The sequence below is a fragment of the Gorilla gorilla genome, chromosome 7, assembly GCF_029281585.2.
Source record: "Gorilla gorilla gorilla isolate KB3781 chromosome 7, NHGRI_mGorGor1-v2.1_pri, whole genome shotgun sequence".
Lineage (NCBI taxonomy): Eukaryota > Metazoa > Chordata > Mammalia > Primates > Hominidae > Gorilla > Gorilla gorilla.
The window spans coordinates 96,385,776-96,409,509 of record NC_073231.2 but is presented as its reverse complement, the minus strand read 5'-3'; the positions used below and the strand labels follow the sequence as shown (position 1 = coordinate 96,409,509).

The 23,734-nt window shown below is 38.5% G+C and overlaps 1 long non-coding RNA gene across 2 annotated transcripts in view; it reads left to right on the top strand.

The window, feature by feature from the left end:
* The window catches only part of LOC129524144 (uncharacterized), a 285,903-nt gene that overhangs the window by 67,040 nt on the left and 195,129 nt on the right, over positions 1-23,734 (top strand). For both annotated transcript variants that reach the window (XR_008667836.2, XR_008667837.2), the window contains one exon: positions 2,947-3,031. This is a non-coding gene — a long non-coding RNA (uncharacterized lncRNA). The remainder of the gene's footprint in view (positions 1-2,946; positions 3,032-23,734) is intronic.

Genomic DNA, 23,734 nt, shown 5'->3' with positions numbered 1-23,734 from the left:
CAAAAAACTTATGTCCTGCCCAACGTCCCAGCAGTTGATTGAAGAGTAGCAGACCATGTCTTCTGACCCCTGGGCTGAGCTCTTCTCACCCTAGCACCTGAGGCCCTTTCCATCTAGATCATATAATTCTAATAAGTATCAAATGAAAAATTGTGGAGGCTTTTCTGGCATCTAGGTATATGAATTTAATTAACAATAATAATAATAATTCAGTTACATATTTTAAATGGTTCACAGATTATGGTAAAATAGTCCTAAACACTGCTTACTACTGTCCTCCAAATTTAAAAGCAGGAGATTCTGAATATTTGCAGGGTGACATCTGTCACTTCTCACCTGCCTTCTCTTTCTGTATAATGAAAGAGATGGGTTGGGGAGGAAAGCCTCAGGGGACTCCAGTTAGCTGGTATGGCTGATGAGGCCGCAGAAATTAAGTATTTTTTAGTTTGTGATTTCATAGCCAAGGAGACATTCTAATATTTGCTGGGCTATCAGACACAAAATCTCTGGTTTCACCTCGATTGGCTGCAAGAGTAGAGAGGGGATAATTCTGGCCTTCATTTATAGGTTGTCTTTGGCTTATGAGACCTGATATTCTGGGTTTACTGACTTCTTTGGAGCACATGAGAACAAAACAGTACTGGAGGTAAGGCTTAACTGAGTCATCCTAGAAATGCAGGCAGGGTTCATTTAATCATCCATCGGGACATAAAACATTTTTTGAATTTATGCCCAAATTTTCCTCACCCAGAAGGGAAAGTTCAGGAAGTCAGTGTTGTACTTTCTAAGGACTACTAGACATTTATTCACTTGCTAAATCTCAGGGTTGTAAGGTACTTCAAGTCCAATTCCCCTATTTTGTGTATGGGAAAACTGAGTAGTAGAAAGAATTGAGGTTAATTCACTCAATTAACTGGACATAGGCACTCAAGAACAGAAGCAAGCCTAGATTCTGGGTCTCCTTAGCCCAGTTCGTTTTCTGTTATATCACATCAAATTTGAGAAAAGAAAACTATTATGTTGATGGAATAAAGAACACACTTAATATGTGTAAGTGAGTGATCCTCCAGAAAAAGTGACACAGTGAAAGATGAGAAGAACTTCAAGTCAATCAAATACCATCTGGATAAAGAAGACTCAAATCTAAAAGAAACGTTCAGGCATGAGACTCTTTGAAACAAATGCATATTGGACAGATCCTTATTTCAGGAGTATATTTTGGTAAAAGTTTTTACCCATCAGGCTACCATGTTCTGTGTCATTGAGTAAATTACTGCGAAGTCTTAACTCTTGTTACACTTGCCACTAATGGGTAGTGACAGAGTTGAACCCCTCCTTTCTTTCCTTTTCCTTTTCCTTTTATACTAAAAAGCCTGAGTCTGTGTTGGGAGGGGACAGCTCAGAAACAACAGAAAGAGCCATAACATTTGTTCAGGCTGGAGGGCAGGAGCTCTCTTTGCAAATGCAATATGTCGCCAGATGAGCTTGTTATAAGGCAGAGCCCCATGCTTATCCACAGGTATTCTGAATCGGTCTGGGTTGGGGACCAGCTACATCAGCTTTTCTACATTTTCAGACATGCTGCCCTTGGGATTGGGTGTCATTACCTCGATCCTATGGCCAAGGGCCTGAAAAAAGTAAGTTATCTTTGACCTTGATGAATTGAAGATCATTCTGGAGCAGCTTAAGATTTTGTTAAGAGTAATGAAAACAGTATAAGGCAGAATGAATCTATTGCATCTTACTTTCACACAAGTATTTCTCACAGTTACTGGTACCATGTACATTCCTAACAACTGAGCATTGGGTCTATGAGTGATCCATGGGAAACAGGAGGAATGCCCTGACTACGAAAGTCAGTTTCCTTAATTTAAGGGATTGCACGTCAGTTGGTCTGCTTATTCTGGGTACTGAAATTCTGAGTAGACTTTTATCTTTAACAAAATAAAAATTACTTATGATTACAACAAAATAAAAAGTCAAGAATAATCAAACCACCCTCTGGGATAAGAATTGTATGAAGTTGCTATGCAGGAAACAACAACAAAATGAAGATCTAAGCAAGGGATTGCAAATAAATTTAGTGGAATTCTGTCATAAACTTCCTGACGTCCTCCTATGGGAGTGGTAAAACCCCTCAGCAGGTGGGACTATGGGGTGGTTTTAGTAATTGGGTCTGTAACTGGGTCTTCTGCTGTCTTTGTTCATTGATCCACTTTTTTCCCTCTGTCTCACTGACCTTCTCCCATGCCAGTCCGTGCTGCAATGCTTGTTTCTATGGATTAAATTTCTAAATATCTCTTGTAGAGGATTCCTCAGTTTCTCTTCCTGCAGTTGCTCAATGGTTAGATTTTAAAGAAATTGCTTGTGAAGTGAATCATTAAAAGTACTTACTTTTGCTTATATACTGTACAAAATTGTATTTTTGGAAATTCTGGTTGATAACCCCTTTTTCGCCCTTTGTATCTCTACCAATTTGCAGCAGTGTTTCAGGAGAATAACATTACACCCTCTATTTGATCCATAAGGAACTTGTGCATTAAAACCTGCCTGCATTTACTCTGACATTGGTGGAATAACAGCCTCACGGTCTTTCTTAAGAGACATCTTCTCTGATTGTAGCAGCCTGAGGCTTTTCTATTTACTTCTATGTGTATCTGTTGTATAGGTGCAGTACGGTTTTTATAAGCACTGTCCTAACTCAGTTTGGAGATCCTGGCTTGAGGCTAGTCAGTTTTACTTCTAGAGAAGCTGATTAAATCCAAAACTCCAACCACCTCCCTTCTTGGTCTTTTCTAATTTGGGTCACTATCAATGAGCTCCAATCACCCCAGGGCCAGGTACCAGATAACCAGGGACAGCCCCTGTGCCCCAGAACCTGCTGATAGTATTCAAAGTAGCCAATTCTAAACCTGTTTACCATGCCTTGTCTGTTTCTTCCTACAGAAACCACAATTAAAAGTTGTTCTTCCTGCCTCTGCTTCTTGACCAACCCCTGAGTGGCCCTGTATAGTGTTCTCCCTAGGAAACTGTGAGTATAACAAAACTATAAAAACCCTGCTTTTTCTCTCTTGACCTGCATCTGGCCTCACCATAGCCACCATACCTCACCCATGGTAAAATGGTCAAAACAATAGTTCATGCATGTTCCAAGTTTTCTCGATGATTATACTTCTTTTCTGTCACTCTAATACATACCAAAGAAGAGAAGAAAAGGAAATGATATAATAGCAAACAAATTCTCCATGTTCTAACAGATCTTCAATAGTTTTAAGGTAAATACCTAAAACAATTTGATGTAATACATGTGGGAGCAGGCTATGAGCGATTCCATTGGAATTCACTCGACATTTTTCAGATGGTTTGTTTTTACAGTTGTATTCCACATAATGACATTTCCATTAATGGCAGACTGCATACATGACGGCAGTCCTGTAAGATTATAACACTGCATTTTTATTGTCCCTTTTCTGCTTACACATGTTTAGTTACACAAATACTTTCATTGTGTTGCCACTGCCTTATGGTATTCAATACAGTAACATGCTGCATGAATTTGTTGCCTAGAAATCATGGGCTATAACTATATAGTCTCAGTGTATTGTAGGCTGCACCATCTAGGTTTGTGTAAGTGCACTCTATGATATTTATATACCAATGAAATCGCCTCAGGATGCATTTCTCAGAATGTGTACCAGTTATTAAGTGACACATGACTGTATTTCATCATTTCTAGCATTTGAAGATTCACACTTCGTGGCATTATTTAAGGTTTGTAAGCTTATTCAATATCAACTACTCTTTTGAAAAAGCCAAAACAAAGTACAAAACATCTAAGCTTTCAGTAACTTCCAGGGAATAGAAAGTTTGTTTCATGTTAGCTGAAGTTATCCAAGGTTCCCAGCCTCGGACCCTGTGGCTGTAATCTTGTAGGCTGTTTCTGACTTCTAATTAGTTCATTCCATCCCTAGTGCTTATTCAGTCCTTCAAGGGACCCAGTTGTTTTCTCAAGTATATTATAATCTGAAGTAGGGGTGGACACAATTTTCCTGTAAATATCTTCAATGCCTTATCTACTTTCTCAACTTATGAGTAAAGGAAACTTGGAGAAATTGAAAAGAAGAAAAAAGAAAACAATAAGTAAAAGAAGGAATTGCTGTTTGTTGCAATAAATTTAAAATAGTGATACATACTGCTTATAAAATAATGAAATATACCTAGCTATAAACTTCAGATATACATAAGAATGGTACTTAATATTGAGTTATATCTACATTAATACTCAACATAAAATGAAGAATTGAAATAGATTCTTTAATTAATTTACCTCTTTCCATCTCCCTTCCTCCAGTGTTTTCTCAGGAGGTTTTATTCTATATTTTTCTTTGCTTGGATAACTAGTAAGTGCTGTATAATTTTCTGAACAAATTCATGAGGGATAAATAATGTCACCAAGTTTACTATGGATCAGTATTTCGAGTATAGTTAAGAAAAAACTATCCCCAACAGAAAACACGCTCCTCTGAAATCTTACTTGTAATATGATTCATCATTTAGAGCTACTGTAAATAAAGCACTTTTGAAATTTAAGATAAATCTTATCGCTGTGGTCTTATGTGCACCTGATGAACAATTCATCAATAATTAATCTAAAAAAAATTCCCAGTTGATGAATTCAAACAGAATTTTTCTCTCTAATTAGTTCACTGTAGAAATGGGTATTTCCTACTGTTATTGTATATTCTTGAATATGCATAAAACTGATGAAAATTACATGACTTGCTTTGATAGCTTAACAATACTGAATTGTGGTAATTGGGCTAAATTTTTTATGCCTGGATTCATTCAATGAAGTATTTCCTGTGCATATAAAATAAGATTCAGTTTCTAAAGCCCATATATATACTACACAGCTCATACCTCAAGAATATCATTTTAAATAGTGGGTCACGTTTGTAAGAGCAAAAAAGACTATTTACTAGAAGAAGTGGAATATTTAATTTTTAATTTTTTAAATAAACTAACAAATATTTGATATATACCAAAGAATACATTTAACATATATGTAAGTTACAGGGCATGATCAATGGATTTAATGACTGGCTTTTATACTTTAACTCTTAACAGGTCCATCAGTGGATCTGTCTTGCATTTTTCCTGTTTGGTCCATGAATGGGCATTCTGCTGGAAAGAGGTCCCCAAGAGGTAGCTTGATCTCCTTGTGTCTCTTCTCTAACCTTCAATCACTGCTTTCATCACCCATCTGTCTAAGAGCCAGCCTTCTTTGTTTCAAGGAATAGAAACCAAGTTCCAGGAAATAGAAATAGAAGATGCCCCCTAACCACATCTGGCCATCACACAATTCCTGTATTTGCATGTCAATGGTCCAGTTGCATGTGTAGACCAGTTCCTACGTGTATGGCTCTGATTGACCCAGTTTTATTGGTCCACTGTTGGATCAAACTACCATTTCCAGAGACATAGGGTCACAGGGTATAAATGTGGCTGTTGAGGCCAGACCTGGGGATTGGAGGAAGCTTCCAGAGGAGATACACAGTTAACTGAGTACACAGTCTAAAGTTGTCCACAGTGAAATATCCATTTCCCATTTCCTAGTGTTTTGCCTGTAGCAATCATTTCTAGGTGAAGAATGAGAATTTCTAGCTTCATTCAGGTGATAGCTCTGAAGTAGCTACTGCATGTGGGCATTATAAATATTGGATATTTTGCTTCAGACCCGGATTTTTTGAGAGAAAGCAGCTTATCCCCTTCTTAGTTGTACAAAATGCTTGGTAGTTAAGCACCATCTGATTATTGGTCATCTCTTTCCAGAACCAATTTCTGTAGGGTGAACTGGATTTTCTCTAATTTTCTAGCTTGCTCTTTGGCATTTGTGCTAAAAGTTGAAGGCTGCAGGGAAGAAACTGGCTGGGTTGTATCTACCTGGATCCTATGTTTTGATACATTTAAATATTGGGAGGAAAATATTTTGTTTCCACTCATCAAGAAAAATTGCAGTGCACGAATCTGTATCTTTATCTGAAGTATAGCCAAATATATGTAGTGGTTATGGCATAAATATTCTAGACACAGAGAAAGAAATTTTTATTTTTTTCAGAGAATTTTGGGTTAAGTCGGTAAGCAAAGAGTAAGGGATCAATTTATTTTCCAGAAGAAACTGGCTGAAGCTACCTAGCATTACCCTGTGAACCCCACCTCAAGGCAGTGGGGGAATATAATAGATCCAGTAGCACAGAGTTATTCTATAGTAATTTGCCATTGCTTTTAATGGCAAAAACCACAATTAGTTTCACACCAACCTAATACTTCTTACTTAACATATGGGGAACTTGGTGATTTCTCTATGTCATTATCAGCACCTCACACAACACTGCAGGAGAGCATACTTGCTCAGATCTTGGACTCTGCATCAGTCAGAGTTGGGCTGGAATCTTTCCTCCATCTCTGTTTGTGTAATGTTGATCAATAACCCAGCCTCTTTGAATTTAATTGTCTCCATCTAAAATAATGTAATAGGCTCACCCTGTGGATCATGTTAATGTTGGAAAAGGACTTAGTATAGGATCTAGGATCTGATTAACACTCAACAGGAATGGCTAACATTTACTGAGTGCTTACAGCATGCCAGACAGAACACTATGTACTTTACATACACACTGAATCCTCATTATGATCCCATGAAGAGGTGCTACTTCACAGATTAGGAAATTGAGGCAGAAAAGGTTCAGAACCTTGCCCAGGGCAACAGTGACAAAGCGAGGCAATCTGGCTAACATCTATGATCTTAACACTCTGTTGTGATGCCTTCTCAATGAATGATAGTTACTATTATTGGTGTCATTGCTGTTATTGTTGTTGCTGCTGTTACTTGGAAATTAGAGAATTCTGCACTCAAACTGAAGCACCAGTCACTAATTTGGGAAAGAGCTCTCACTCTTCCAAAGGGATAACCAAGTTAGGTATATCTGGAAAAGGGTATTTGATGATATTAGTGTATAGGTAAAGGATATTCTATATAAGCACAGATCTTATTTTCCTCAAGCCCTCAATCTGCTTCCAAAATATCCCAGAATCTTCAATACTGTCTTTGGCTACTCAAAGTCTCAAAGTTGGCTGTCCTCCCCAACTTCCTCTTGCTCCTTAATTACTTCCACTTTCTGTCCATCAACAATACTCCTAAAACCCTTGGTGACACACATCTCAACCATGTGCTAGAATGAAATATAGCTAGTTATCTAGTTAACCCCAAAAGGTAGATTACCTGAAAGGTTCCCAAAGAAATATTTTGAAATAAGAGCATATTAACAGAAATAAAGTTATAATCTCACACACTGTGTTAAAGTTTTGATGAATTTCAAGTAGTGTAGAGATTGGGGTAGGAAGAAGGGTTTGAAAGGAGGGGGGATGATTTTCTAACAGTTAAAATCACACTGAAGATTTTATCTTGCTATTAGGTTACACTGATTATAAAATTATTCCTAGAGAATGAGATAGCCTCTGGACCGTGCATCTCACTCTCCTCAAACATTGAATACTTTTAATTTGACCAGCTGAAGGGGTACATTCGGCTATTCTCATTTAATCATTATGTTTCCAAATTAGCTCTTTTCAGTAAGACTTAATACCGTCAACTCTTATTGAGAAGAGGGGCGGCCGGGCGCGGTGGCTCACGCCTGTAATCCCAGCACTTTGGGAAGCCGAGGGGGGCGGATCACGAGGTCAGGAGGTCGAGACCATCTTGGCTAACACGGTGAAACCCCATCTCTACTAAAAATACAAAAAATTAGTCGGACGTGGTGGCAGGCGCCTGTAATCCCAGCTACTCAGGAGGCTGAGGCAGGAGAATGGCGTGAACCCGGGAGGCGGAGCTTGCGGTGAGCCAAGATCGCGCTACTGCACTCCAGCCTGGGCGACAGAGCGAAACTCCGTCTCAAAAACAAAAAAAAAAGAAGAGGGGGTAGGGCATATGAGCTGTCACTAGCCTCTCAGTTAAAGTCAGTTTACAAGAAATATGGATCTGAATAATAACATGACCAGGAGAAAGCTTGATTAAATCATACCACAGACTTTGCTTTAGGTAAAGAGTCAATTTTGATAAACAGATGAAAACTGTGTGTTTATGTAATAATGTTTTTGTTAAAAAAATTATATTTCCTATCTTAGCATTGTGGTGTGTTGAGACATATACAATCACAGACTTACATGACATGAAAACACACTTTTAGGAATCAGTGCTAATACGTAACCTAAGGACCCTGATACTCAATGCTTATGAGAATTTGTTAGACAGTGGCTGCAGGAATTGATATTAAACATATTTTTTCTAACAAGTGGGACTCAGAAACACTAAGAGTTTCCTGCATGGCATCAGCTGTTCTATGGTCAAACCAGGAACTGAGCCCAATCCTGGGAAAACAAAGGTCAGGCTCTTTTCAGGATACGTTATGGACCAGAGGCCAGCTTGTCTTGCTGTGCCATGCTTGGGGCATTTGCTCAGCTTGTGTATATGCTTCGACTCACCACTTCATGTCTGTTTCTATCTTCATTTCTTGCCACATCCCATCTGCTTCTTTGTCTTACAAGAGCACCATACTATTTGTAATTTCAAGAACACATTACAATTTTTCTTTTCTTTTTCTCACAATGTTCTCACTGATAGGCTTGATCCCCAAACTCAATTATAAAAGAATGACATAAAAATTGATAGAAATAGAATTTTCTTGTATTTTCTTCCCCCACCCCATTGTCATGTGCACTCCACTTGGGAGGGAGACCACTGACCTAAAGCAGGTGGTTCTGAAATTTAAAAAGGGTAATTCTGTGAGCTCCATTGTGGTAATCATTTCATAATGCATACCTATATCCAAACAACACATTGTGTACCTTGGATATGTATAATTTTTATTTGTCAATTATACCTCAAGCTAAAAAAAAAATTGGAAATACACACACACATAATAATCAGCAGATGCTCTTTGTGAAAGTGCAAATTTCCAGGTTTTCTCTCAGACACTGTCTTCAGTGGAGACAAGATGGGGCCAGGAATCTGTAATTTTGAGATACTCCTCAGGTGATTCTGATGCAGAGGCTTCATAGATCACATTTGAGAAAAACTGTTCTAGAGAAAAGAAGGCATTTGAAACCATCCCTTATTAAAATATGAGTTCATCCCAGGATTCTTCTGTTAGTAGGATTCTTGTAGTAGAAATCACATGAGCAGATGTGTATTAGTTATGTGTTGCTGTGTAACAAACGATGACAAACCTCGTGGCTTAAAATAAAACCCATCTTATTTGCTCATGATTCTGCGGGTTAACACACTGGGCTGGTCCCAGCTGAGTTGTTGTGCTGACCTTGTTGGGGGTCACTTATTGCAGCTGCAGTAGCTGTCAGGTAGGCTGAGCGCAAGTGTTCTGGGAATCCTGAGCTGTGATGTTTGCTTTCTGCTCCATGTGTCTCATCTTCTAATAGGCTGGCCTGGATTTCTTCACATTTGTGGTTTCAGGGCAGCAAGAAGGGACAAGACCCTCCACACAGGCACCTTTCGAGCCTCTGCTTGCATCGCGTTTGCTTATATCTCATTTGCCAAAGCAATTCACATGGCTAAACTCAGAGTCAATAATGTACAAGTTAATCTACCAGGGCGTGAATGCGGGCAGGTGTACATCACTGGGAGATTCATTTGTATGTAGACCACTCGTGACATAAGATAACATAACATTTTTAAATTAAATACAAATTGAATCTGTAGTACAGTCATCCCTTGGTATCCACAAAGAATTGTTTCTGGCCGGGCGTGGTGGCTCATGTCTATAATCCCAGCACTTTGGGAGGCGAAGGCAGGTAGATCATCTGAGATCAGGAGTTCGAGACCAGCCTGACCAACATGTTGAGAGCCCATCTCTATTAAAAATAAATTAGCCGGGCGTGGTGGCATGCGCCTGTAATCCCAGCTACTTGGGAGGCTAAGACAGGAGAATTGCTTGAACCCGGGAGGCAGAGGTTGCAGTGAGCCAAGATCGGACCACTGTACTCCAGCCTGGGTGACAGAGTGAGACACTGTCTCAAAAAAACAAAAACAAAAATAAAATAAAAATAAACAAAAACAAAAAAGAATTGTTTCCAAGATCCACCACAGAACCAAAATCCAAGAATGCCCAAGTGCTGTGGTCTGCAGATCCTGAAGATAGGAAAAGTCTGCCCTGCTGTATTTTCATTTATGGTTGGTTGAATCTGTGGATGTGGAGCCCATGGATATGGAGGGCCAACTGTAATTTTTCTGACAGTACTTTACAAACAAATGTTTTCTAGAAATTACTGAGGAGACTTGAATATTATACTGCTAGATGCTTCAAATACACATTATAGAAAAAATATGACTTAGGTGAGGAAACTCTTCTGCGTCATAGTTGGAATTAGAGAAGTAACACAAGGTTTACTCCCTCTTCAAATTCTGCTCAATAGCAGCTTTTAGGTTTTCATGGAGAGGAAGCCTGATGACTGCTGGGTCAGTTGATGTCAAGCACTAAAAACCAAAGAAGTGGTTTATCACCCTCTATGTGTGGAGTTGGCCAAGCAGGGAACCTGGGTAGAGGGGTGCTAAGAGGAGAGTGAAATATCATATGACAGGATTTTAAGCATGTTTGAGCTGATGCTATATCTATCAGAGGAATAAAGCTTTGTGTTCATTAGTTGGTAACACCTTAGGATTTTTAAAATAAAAAAGCTACCAGGCAAAATCAAGAGGTAAAGCATAAATGGATTGTGGAGTAACATAAGATAAATTTAAGTCATATTAGCCAGTATAGGAAAGCATTAGATTTTTTTCATCCATATGTGTCTAATTTAATCTAGAAAGTTAAAGTGAACATCTGTTGGGTCAATTAATCAATATTATTTCATAAGTATCTCCTGTTTATGTAAAGCACTGATTGTGTTAAGTATGATTTTCAAACTTATATGAAAAAGCTGACATTTCAGTTGGTCAAAAGGCAAACCATCTCAATTCTTGCTTTTAAAATTATGTTTATTAACAGGGAAAATATTTACATTAGGGAATTTGTGGGAACCATTTATTTAATTTTTGCTCTGAATTTTATACTTTATATTTTACCTTTTTGTCTTTTCGGATAACTTTGAAGTGCAAGGTTACAGTTTTCTCAGTCTCTGTTCATGGTTCCAGGTTAACAACATTTGGTAAGAGTAAAGAAAATCTTTCATTTGTTTATATCAAACACGTGTGTTTAAATTAACCATGTCCAAACACTAAAGCTGTTTCTGTTCTAAAGGGATATTTTTTAACTTTCCATATCTCTCTTCTGTTTCATAAGTCTTTGTTAAGTACAAACTGTCCAGTATAAAATGAAAGATATCTTGGTCAGTAAATAATTTATTTGATCCATATAGACAGCTGGACCAGAACATCTCACCCCAGAGGAACAATGTTTCGCCACTTTTAAGTGTTGAGAGCATGGATTCAAAGCTCTGTTTGGTACTGTAGAAATCATTCCCACAAAGCCAAGAAATAGGGCACTCAAAGCAAACACCAGATGAAGGGGTTATTGCCTCAGAGCTAATGGGCCTCATTCCAAGGTTGATGCTTTCCTTTCATGGAACACAAATACAAACCTCAGTCACTGCTTCTCTTCATTCCTCACTTCCTGCCTCACTTGCTTCTCTTTTCTGCTGAAATTCATTTTCACTGTAATGATCCGGAGTAGGAATGGGTGCAATGTATACATGTCTAAATGAGGCTGAGTACTGCATCTGCAACATACCCTGATTGAGGGCCTACAATACGCCAGGCATATTTTTAGATGCTGAGGATACAACTGGAGCATCACAAGGTCCTTACCCTCAAGGGGCTCACATTCTCTTGGGAGAGACAGACAGTGTATAATTCTATAGATTGGTGAGCGCTTTGCATCAGATAGAAACCAGACTTAGGGGACAATGTGATGGTGGTTATTATTTTAGCTGCATGGCTAGGAAATATCTTTCTGAGGAGGTAATGTTTTAGCATAAATATGAATAAAATGAAATAGAAAGTCATGTGTAAATCGAGGAGAGAGGAATTCCAGGCAGGGGAAACAGCAAGAGCCTAAGCCTAAGATGTGAGTTTGCTTTGGTGGAGTGGAGTGAAGCATGGTAGCCAAGAATCAGATCACGTGAGGTCTTGCAGGCTGTGGTAAGGAATTTAGATCTGATTCTAAATGAAAGTCACATGACCAGATTTACATTTTAACTATTTCACTTAAGACCCCCACTTTAGCTAATAATAGTATAGCTCCAATTTATTGACCAATTCCTTCATGGCTGCCATTGTTTAGTTTTACATATTATTTTCTTTCATCTTTGCAACAACCCTATTAGGAGATTGTCTAGCCTTAAAGATGGGAAAATAGAAGAACAAGGGGTTTAATAAACAATTTGTCTCTGCTAATAACTGATTGAGCTGGGATTCAAGCCCAGGGCTGTCTGGCTCTAAAGCCCACACTCATTTCACCACAATGCTGTTTCTTCTACATAAGGAATCCTACAGAGACAAAGTATCCAAGGAAACCAAGAATAACTTGGGTATTGATCTGTGTATTGATGGCAGGAGAAGGATGAAAGGATTCTAAATTCCTAAGCATGAGTCTTCTTTACTAGCCTTTAGCTGAATGTTGCATGGGAAAAAAAATAAACTTCTGCCTTATTTTGGAGGTCTCTATAACAGGGGCTGAATCTAAATTCTAAACGATACAGAGCTCTAATACTTGAGAAAAAAGCTTCTGTTTTGTATAACTCTCCTTTACCATCCACAGTTATCATATACTGTTCTTTACATTGTAGGTGTTACTTTTTTTAAAAAGTACATTTAAAAGTATACTTTCAAAACATCGATTTCTATTTTTGTCAAAGTCATATATATACATAGATTTAACAATGCTATAAGGCTTATCATAAAACAGCTGTCTTCTGCCTCGTCACCAACCTGCTCCCAATTGCATTCCCCATTTCCAAAGCCAAACCCTTCTAATTGTTCGTATTGTTTTTTTCTGACTTTTGTCTCTATGTTTCAAATAATGTGCTTACACTGCTATTTTTTGATTCTTCAGTTGAAAGGTAGGATTTAGTTCTTTTATAACACTCATGACACACACACACACACACACACACAAACACACACACACATACAAGTACACACAGCACATAGAGACATCTTTCTTTTCATCTCCTCAATGTATTTCTATTACTATTTTGTTTTAAATCAACATTCAGAGTTTACATTATTTTATAAGTTATATTGTTTTATTGTCATAATATGGCTGTCCATTCCAAATACATCCAAAAATCTATCTACTTCTCATCCTCTTATATCATCGGTCCAAGACACCCTCATTTTCCAAATTTTTGCAGTAGCCTATTAACTGGTCTGTCTGCTTCTGCCCTTTTCTACCTACTGAAAATTTGCAGCACACCAGTCAGAGTGAGCTTCAAAACTCTTATATCAGATCCGGGCAGTCCTGCTCAAAACCCTTCAATGGCTTCCCATTCATTCTAAGTAAGAGCAGGGGCCTTGCAATGGCAGTTAAGTTCCCAGATGGAGTACCACCTGCCCCCACCCACCTCTTCAATCTCACATCATCTTCTGTCACTCTTACTAATCTTTTTCAGCCACACTGGTCCCTATAATGGTCCTAAAAAATTCCAACTCTGTTGCCCCCTCGAGGATTTACTTTCTTTCCTTGAAGACTCCTCTTTCAGATGCCCCATAGCTCAATCTCTCACATCCTTTAAAGCTCAGTACAAATGTACATTTTATGTAAAAAATACCTGCTTCCCATGGCAAGCCTTTTTCCCTCTTGCTTTATTTTTCTCTGATTTACTTTATATAGTTACTTGATATTTATTTATTGTCTGTATCCACACACTCTAATAAGTGCTGATTACATATCTGTTGAGTAAATAAGTTGCTGATACTTGAGTCATATAGTATACTACTATTCATTTCTTATGCAACTGTTTCACTGCCTTGGTGTTAATACCACTTTCGTTTGTTAGATTGTTTGATTTTCTAAATATTTAGTCACTTTGGGCTAAATTATGCTGAGGTAACAAATAACCCCCAATTCCCAGAAACTTATAGCAATGAAGGCTCATTTCTTGCTGGGTTATTTTCCATGTCAAAATTGGCTGCTGATATCCTCCAGGTTCCCCTTTTCTAGGACCTGGGATGAAGAAGCAGTCTTTATCTAGGACCTGCTGGACTCCTGGCAGGAAGAAAAGAATGAATGGAAAATTCTGTCATGGCTTTTCAAACTTCCATACAGAAGTGGCTGTGCTACTTTTGCTTGCATTGCATTGGCCATTCCTGACATCGATCATTCAGAAAATGTGCTTTTCTCCTAGAGTAGAGTATTAGGGAGATGCAGCAATATTTTCGAACAAATAACACTGTCTACCACAGTATCACCACTTCTTTCCCAAACTTTCTCACACTATGACACCACACTTTTCAACAGGATTAAACACAGCAGGTAATTTTCTTCTGGAGACATCCTTCCTGGAGCATCTGGCCTCCAATGTGGGCTCTTGACTTCTAGTCCTGCTACTCGTATGTCATCCTAACACATCCTGGGTATTTTCTTTCTCTCTTTCCTGCACTTGATCCCCTAGCTGCTAGTCTTTCACCTTCTTGGTGTCCTCTCTAGACTTGGGGGATCACATCCTCCAGTTGCTTTCTGAGAAAACAATTCCTCCACAGCAGTACATTTTAGAGGACCTTTGATTTTTGTTAATATCTCTATCTTCATACTTGATTAATCATACTTCTAGATTTATAATTCATGTTACCTAAAAATACTGTGTAAGAATTGTAAATTCTAGGCTAGAAATAATTTTGCCTGTTTTGAAGGCATTACTTCATTTACTTTTAGTATTCAGGGTTGAGCACCTGAGGTCATTCTGATAGTAAAGTTTTGAATGTTTTCCTCTCATCTCATCTCTGTCAAGCTTTTAGGATTTTTTCTTTTATCATTAGTGTTTGGGAATTTCATGCTAATGTACTATAATCAGGTTTGTTCAGGAATGTAGAATCAAGTATTCTGTATCATCTAGATATTTCTAGAGTATTTCAAGGAGGAAGGGGTTTAATAAATTGGGTTATAAGTTTACAAAACTTTGGAAAACTGAGGAGTGAAAGTAAATAAGTATAGGTCCCTCAGGAAGGTGGCAGTTATGAATCTCAGCTTTCTGCAACACCAAAGTGGATGGTCCTCAAGAAGAATCTAAAACTGTGGGGAAAACTCCACTTTTGCCAATACCTGTGAGCCACTCCACAGCCGCTGCCCAGGAATAATAGTTTTCCCTTCTCTTCTGCCTTCTAAATCTCTCATGAGCGCTTCTCACTGGTAAAATTTAACCAAAATCCTGAGGTAAGGAAACATGGGAAAAATATAGTTTCCAGGCTCTATGCCCATGGTGGAAGAAAAAACTTAGAAAGGCGGGGATGACCCTTTGCACAAGTTGCCTTGATTCAGTCCTTTATTTATTCTGCTTGCACTTGGTGAGCTTTCTAGTCTGGAAACCAAGGCCATAGGAAGTTTTACTGACTTCCTTATTTGATAAGCTCCTAACTTATTTTTTCTTGGCTATATTTTTTAGGAAATCATATCAATCAATTGTTGAAAACTGGAGTGCTTCATTTTTATAGGCATACTCTCTTCTTTCCTATTTTTTTCTTTATATTTTATTTTTTAAAGGTACTTCTATTGAATTTCTTGAGTTTTCACTCTATTGAATTTTCAAGTTTATATATTATATGTATATAAATCTAATACATATGTTATATATAATATATAAATTCTGTATATTAAATACAACTTAATATAATTATCTATAATTTAATTTTCAAAGGCAATTTATGTTCTTCGTCTATTTTTTATGACATTCTCTTCTTGTCTAATGGATACAATATTTTAAAATGTATTCAAGTATGTTCGTTATAGCTTAAAATAAAACTTTCCATGAATTACCTGTTTCCTTTTTGTAGGTGCTATTCACTAATATTTTCACATTTCTGCCTTCTTCATACATGGTAATATGCTGCTTTGGGTTCCTGCGTTGTTGAACCATATGACCACTTCAGGACAATTGTAATGAGCAGAAAGAACACGTGTCACTTCCAGTCCAGAGAATTTAACTGCTCATTCCAGTCTCTCCAGTTTTTCCCTGTACCTGGCATGGTGATTGGCCAGGGTCAAGAGAATGGTTGCTCTACCCATCTAGGTCACTGAATTACTATAATGTGCAGAGCCTGCCTGGCAACCCATGAGAGCACATACAGAGAAGAAAAACCAGTTGTCATAATTTTATACTGCTGAAATGTCGAGGTTGTTGTGTAGCATAAACTTGCCTATATTTAATAATTAAGACAGGGATTTCACTTTCTTTTGTTTTGGTCTTATTTTTCAGACTATATAGATTTCTCAAATACCTAGTGATCCTTGGCTATTCTTTCGGATTTGACAGTGAGGCTTGAAAAGCTGATACATACTTAGTGGCTGTGGGCAGGCTTTTCACCACCAGGCTGACTACACAGGGATGTGGCTGCTGTGCATTCCTTGAGCCTGTGGTTGGCTGGTATTTCCAGAGGAATTCTCCAACATTCTACTTGGTGGTGAAAAGGAGATGAGAAGTATAAATCTGGACTTGAGCTTTCTGAAAACCCAGAGGAGGAAATTTGGAGTTCTCACTCTGGAGTCAGTATACTTCCCCTTAACATTCCATGTTTTCTGCCCAATTTCTCACCCTTTTCTGTATCCCAAGTTAGATTCTTGCTATTTCTTTCTAGAGAATTAACCTCCTCTCTCTTACTAGGATTGGAAAAAGGTTTGTTATCTGGGAGCATGGGATAAGGGATAGGAGTTAGACAGGTTCTAACTTTTAGATATACAGACTTTCAATCAGTTCTCTTATACTTAATTCCACCCTAATCCTCCAAATCTGAAATCCCTTGGCACCTCAGAAGCCATGTATCTTCTCCTGCAAGGCATTTCAGCATTCTGTCTTTCAAAAAGCTATTGACATTTCTTGTTTGTTGTTATTTCCTCTCTTGTTCTCTTTTTCTTTCTGGTTTTATAGCATTTTTATTTTCTTACTGCTTTACTATTGTTATTTGATAAAGAAATGGTGATAACTCTGTTCAATCTTACACTTTTAACCAGATATCCCTCAAAAATGCATGCTCTTCTTAGTGTAACTTGACTTAAAGCTTCTGGCAGTCTTCAACAAAGTCAGAACCCCAATGCATTTTATGCCATCCAGCTGTGTGTTTACTATAGTTACTATTCCCTAATTATTAGGCTACACAGCAGAAAGAAAAAAGTTATGTTAAGTGACACTCCATGGGAGGCACTTTGTTATAGAATTTATTTCTCATTGACATTCCTATAGCATAAAATTCACACTTTTAAATTTTAAAAATGTAAGTATAATGCATAAAATTTAGTGATTTCTAATATAGCCACATATTTGTGCAACTTGCTATGTGCTTTCTACAGACTTCATTTCATTTAATTCTATCAATCTTAACAGTAGCTGTATTAATCTGTTCTCATGCTGCTATAACTACTTGAGACTGGGGACTTTATGAAGAAAAGAGGTTTAAGTGACTCACAGTTCTTCAATCTTAACAAGAAGCATTAATGGAAGGCCTCAGGAAAGTTGCAATCATGGCAGAAGGTGAAGGGGAAGCAAGCACCTTCTTTACATGGCAGCAGGAGAGACAGAGGGTGAAGGGAGAAGTGCCACACACTTTTAAATCAACAGATCCTATGAGAAGTCATTTACTGTCGAGAACAAGGGGGACATCTGCCCACATGATACAATCACCTTCCACCAGGTCCCTTTCCCAACACTAAGAATTATAATTCAACATGAGTTTTTGGTGGGGACACAGACCCAAGCCATATGGTTACTCCCCTGGTCCTTCCCAAATCTAATGTCCTTTTCGCATTTCAAAAGACAATCATGCCTTCCCAACAGTCCCCCACAGTTTTCGTTCATTTCAGCATTAACTCAAAAGTCCAAGTCCAAAGTTTCATCTGAGACAAGACAAGTCCCTTCTGCCTATGAGCCTGTAAAATAAAATAATAAAAAAAAGGTAGTTATTTCCAAGATACAATGAGGGTACAGGCATTTGGTAAGTACTTCTGTTCCAAAAGGGATAAATTGGGCAAAACGAAGGGCCTACAGGACCCATGCAAGTCTGAAACCCAGCAGGGCAATCATGAAATCTTAAGACTTCAAAATAATCTCGTTTGACTTCATGTTGCACATCCAAGGCACCCTAATTCAAGGGGTGGGCTCCCAAGGGTGGGCAGCTCTGCCCCTTTGGTTCTGCAGGGTATAGCACCCTTGGCTGCTTTCAAGGGTTGGTGTTGAGTGCCTGCAGCTTTTCCATGTTCACAATGCAAACTTAGTGAATCTATCATTCTTGGGTCTGGAGGACAGTGGCCCTCTTCTCATAGCTCGACTAGGCCATGCCCCAGTGGGGACTCTGTGTGGGAGCTCCAACCCCACTGCACAGTGCAAACTGTTGGTGAATCTACCATTCTGGGGTCTGGAGGACAGTGGCTCTCTTCTCATAGCTCGACTAGGCAGTGCCCCAGTGGGGACTCTGTGTGGAAGCTCCAACCCCACATTTCCCCTCTGCACTGCCCTAGTAGATGTTCTCCATAAGGGTTCCACCCCTACAGCTGCCTGGACATCCAGGCATTCCCATACATCCTCTGAAATCTAGGTGAAGGTTTCCAAACCTCAGCTCTTCTCTTCTGTGTACTCACAGGCCCAATGCCATGTGTAAGCTGCGAAGGCTTGGGGCTTTCACCCTGTGAAGCAATGGCCCAAGCTTTACCTTGGCCCCTTTTAGCCACAGCTGGAAACAGAGTGGCTGGGACACAGAAGCCATGTCCTGAGGCTGCACAGAGCAGCAGGGCCCTGGGCCTGGACCACAAAACTTTTTCCTTCGTAGGCCTCTGGGCCTGTGATGGGAGAAGCTGCCACAAAGGTCTCTGAAATGACCTGGAGGCATTTTACCCATTTTCTTGGCTATTAAAGTCTGGCTCTTTTTTACTTATGCAAATTTCTGCAACCAGCTTGAATTCCTCCCCAGAAAATAGAAGGGCTGCAAATTTTCCAAACTTGTATACTTCACTTTTCTTTTAAATATGTTATCTTTGTTTATGCAAATGAGTATAGGCTTTTAGAAGCAGCCAGGCCACATCTTGAATGCTTTGCTGCTTAGAAATTTCTTCCACCTGATACTCCAAGTTATCTCTGTCAAGTTCAAAATTCCACAGATCCCTAGAGCAAGGGCACAATAACACCAGTCTTTTTGCTAAAGCACAGCAAGAGTGACCTTTGCTTCAATCCCCAATAAGTTCCTCATCTCTATCAGTGGCCACATCAGCCTGGGCTTCACTGTCTATGTCACTATCAGCATTTGGGTCACAACCATTCAACAAGTCTCTAGGAAGTTGCAAAGTTTCCCTCATCTTCCTGTCTTCTGATCCCTCCAAAGAGTTCCAACCTCTGCCCAGTTCCAAAGTTGCTTCCACATTTTCAGGGATCTTTATAGCAATGACCCATTTCCCTGGTACCAATTTATGTATTAGTCTGTTCTCACACTGCTCTAAAGAACCACCTGAAGGCCAGGCACTGTGGCTCATGCCTGTAATCCCAGCACTTTGGGAGGCCAAGGCGGGAGGTTCACAAGGTCAGGATATCAAGACCATCCTGGCCAACATAGTGAAACCAGTCTCTACTAAAAATACAAAAATTAGCTGAACATGGTGGTGTGTGCCTATAATCCCAGCTACTCGGAAGGCTGAGGCAAGAGAATTGCTTGAACCAGGGAGTCGGGAGGTTGCAGTGAGCTGAGATTGTGCTACTGCACTCCAGCCTGGCGACAGAGCGAGACTCCATCTCAAAAAGAATAAAAAAAAAAGAACCACCTGAGACTGGGTAATTTATGAACAAAAGAGGTTTAAGTGACTCAAAGTTCCACAGGCTTAACAGTAAGCATGGCTGGGAGGCCTCAGGAAACTTGCAATCATGGCAGAAGGTGAAGAGGAAGCAAGCACATCATACCATATTGGAGCAAAAGAGAGAGAGAGAGCAAAGGGGGAGGTGCTGTACACTTTTAAATCATCAGATCTCATGAGAACACACTCATTATCATGAGAAAAGCAAGGGGGAAGTCTGCCCCCAAGATCCAATCACCTCCCACCAGGACTCTCCCCCAACATTGGGGATTACAATTCAACCTGAGATGTGGGTGGGGACACAGAACCAAACTATATCAGTAGCTATCATTACCACCACCGTACTGGATCAGGCTCAAAGAGACTAAGAGGCTTGCCCAAAACCTCACATGTAGGAAGGATGGGTTCTGTATTTGAACAAAAGTCTGTCTCCAAAGTCCAAGATTTTCCCGCTTACTCACTCACCTAATCACTTATTAAGTCCCACTTACTCACTCACTTAGAAATAGTGAGTTTTCATCATGTTCTTGATTGCACCAGTGAGCCTAGAGAGGTATTTGTTAAACCCTTTTTGTCCAGTTCTCTCATTCAGATGATGGAAAAAAAGTAACTACCATCACACTTTTACATTTGAATTGAACTCTCTTTCTGAGCTCCTTCACATATATTGCTTCACTTGATTCAAATGTAAATGATGGGAATTTAATATGTAACACTAAGCAAATGTAATAAAATTCATATCTATGTAAATTAAATGAAAGATAATGTAGCTAAATTGAATGTTAGATGGATTTATCCAAAATTATGTTTTCATCTCTATTCCTGTAGGATCTCAGGTCAGTGACTTTACACTCTTTTCTTTTTCTTTTTCTTTCTTTCTTTTTTTTTTTTTTTTTTTTTGAGATGGAGTCTTGCAGTGGTACCACCTCAGCTCAGTGTAACCTCCACCTCCTGGGTTCAAGGGATTCTCCTGTCTCAGCTTCCCGAGAAGCTGGGATCACAGGCATGTGCCACCATGCCCAGCTATTTTATTTTATTTATTTTTTTGTATTTTTAGTAGAGATGGGGTTTCGCCATGTTGGCCAGGCTGATCTCGAACTCCTGGCCTCAGATGATCCACCCGAGTCAGCTTCCCAAAGTGCTGCGATTACAGGCATGAGCCACTGCACCCGGCTGACTTTATACTTTTTATAAAACTCATTTAAAATCAGGCTGAGAGTAAAGAGCTCTGACTCTGCTAGAGAGGCTTGGAGTATAGACTGAAAGTTCTCAGAATATAATACTTAGTGTAATCTTTTCTTTGATGACAACTTTTACACATTTTAGAGATAATCCCCTGATATCGCCTTCTGAGAGTTTTATTACAAAAAAACTTCATGTTCATTCATTAATGTGTGCCATTGAGGAAGGAGCACATAATCCCAATGTTTATGTGAGACGTGCCACTATTCCTTGGGCATACTGCAGTCATGGTAACAGGAATTAAAGGCACCAGTGTTGTATTTCATATAACTGATCTGTGGCCTTATTTCTGTTTGGAGGTGGAGGCGTGCTTATGCCATTAGTATCTGTTATCAAAAATTTCCATTGAAGGGAATGAGAAGTACTCCCATCCCCCTACCTCCAAAAAATAAGTGACTAGAGTAAATATTATTGATGAAAACAGACGATCTTCTGCTTTAAGTAAGCTTACAATACCAGTTGAAATGATCAGTGTGGAGCAGTGGCTTTCAGACCAGCAGCATCAGAATCACCTGAGACCTTGTTAGAAGTGGGAATTCATAAGTGGCCCCAGACTTACCAAATCAGACACTGTGAGGGTGCAGTATAATAATCTGATTTGACAGGCCCTCTAGCCTGGTGATTCTGACACCTGATAAAGTTTGAGACCCGCTCTGGAGAGTAATGTAAACATGAAGATGACAACATAAGCATAACAAATAATCATATAGAGGTAGCAATATATTCAAATTATTTTGTAGCAGTATTCTACAGTATTATCATAATTGTGTCTGAATGAAACTGAAGGTCATATTTGATCCCAGCCTTCACATAAAATCAGTCATATGTCTAAACAAAAGACAACAGATTTCTATTTTCTCACTGATGTGAAGAAAGGAGATTGCTCTGTTGCCTCCATATCTACTTTATACTATGTGTCATGTGGGCTAGAAAAACCTGATAAGATCTAATTTATAACTCAAGATCCAATTTATAACCCAATTTACACATGAAACAAAATCAAAGGAAAAAGAACAAAGATGCTAATTATGAACTGTATTTTATCATATGAAAAGCAATGACTTCTTTATATCTACTACATTCTTTTGTATTTTAATTTATTCTCTAATGAGTATAGATTAATTGTTCTTAATGATTGCTAAAGTGATACTACTGTGATCACAGACTGGAAATTTTCTGAGAGCTCATCTGAACTGTATATCACACCAGACTTACATGATGTATTTGTTTAGTTAAAATGTAATATGTATTCATTATTGCATCTTTGGGAAATACAGAAAATTATATGGAAAATAAGTTAACTATAAAGCCCCCAGAATTAACCAATATTAATATTTCACATACAGTCTTTCAGTTTTTAATCTATGCATTTCAATGGAATTGACGTATGGTACTTACAACTTTGTATTCTTTGGTTAATTAACCCAGCTCATATATCATAATTTTTTATGTTGTTAAGAAATCTTCACAATTATTACTTAATACAATCACATAATATGCCAACATATACATATAGCATGATTTACTTATGTACTTATAATTTGGGGAATTAGAACTATTTAACTATTTCATTTCCTTTTTCTTTTCTTTCTTTGCAGTTATGCAATTACATATGTCTGTGATGAACATCTTTGCACATAAGTCTGTGTCTAAAGTTTTGATCAGTTACATTAGATATTTTCCCACACATAGAATTATTAGGCATGGGACCATTAATATTTAAAAAAACCTCCTGAGACTTATTGCTAATTTTTCCCTACAATACTGTATTAATTTATATGCTTATTGGCATTTTTTCAGAGGTCCTGTTTCATTTATCTTCACCAGCAAGGTTTTCATCTTGCTTTACTTACAAGTAAGTGGATGCAGGAGGATTGCTTGAGGCTGGGAGTTTAAGACCCAGCCTAGTCAGTTTAAGACTAAGCCTAGTCAACATAGTGAGACCCCATTTGGGAAAAAACATTAGCAAGGCATTGTGGTGTGCACCAGTAAGCCCAGCTACTCTGGGAGGCTGAGGTGAGATGACTTGACTAGGAGTTTGAGGGTGCAGTGAACTATGATCATGTCACTGCACTGGGTGACACAGAGACTTCATCTAAAAAAAAATTATTATTATAAAAGTTATTTTATTACATTAATATGCATTTATTTTATTACTAATTAGGTTGAGCATGTATTCAAATATTTATTAACTATAGTTGCTTTTTAAAGAATTCTTTTTTCATATTCTTTGTCCATTTATCTATTAGAGTCTGATTGCTTTTCTTTTTTTTATTTCCAACTTTTAAGTTCAGGAGTACATGTGCAGGATGTGCAGGTTTGTTACATAAGTAAATGTGTGCCATTGTGGTTTGCTGCACAGATCATCTTATCACCTAGGTATTAAGCCCAACATCCATTAGCTATTCTTTCTGATGCTCTCCCTCCTCCCACCCCACACT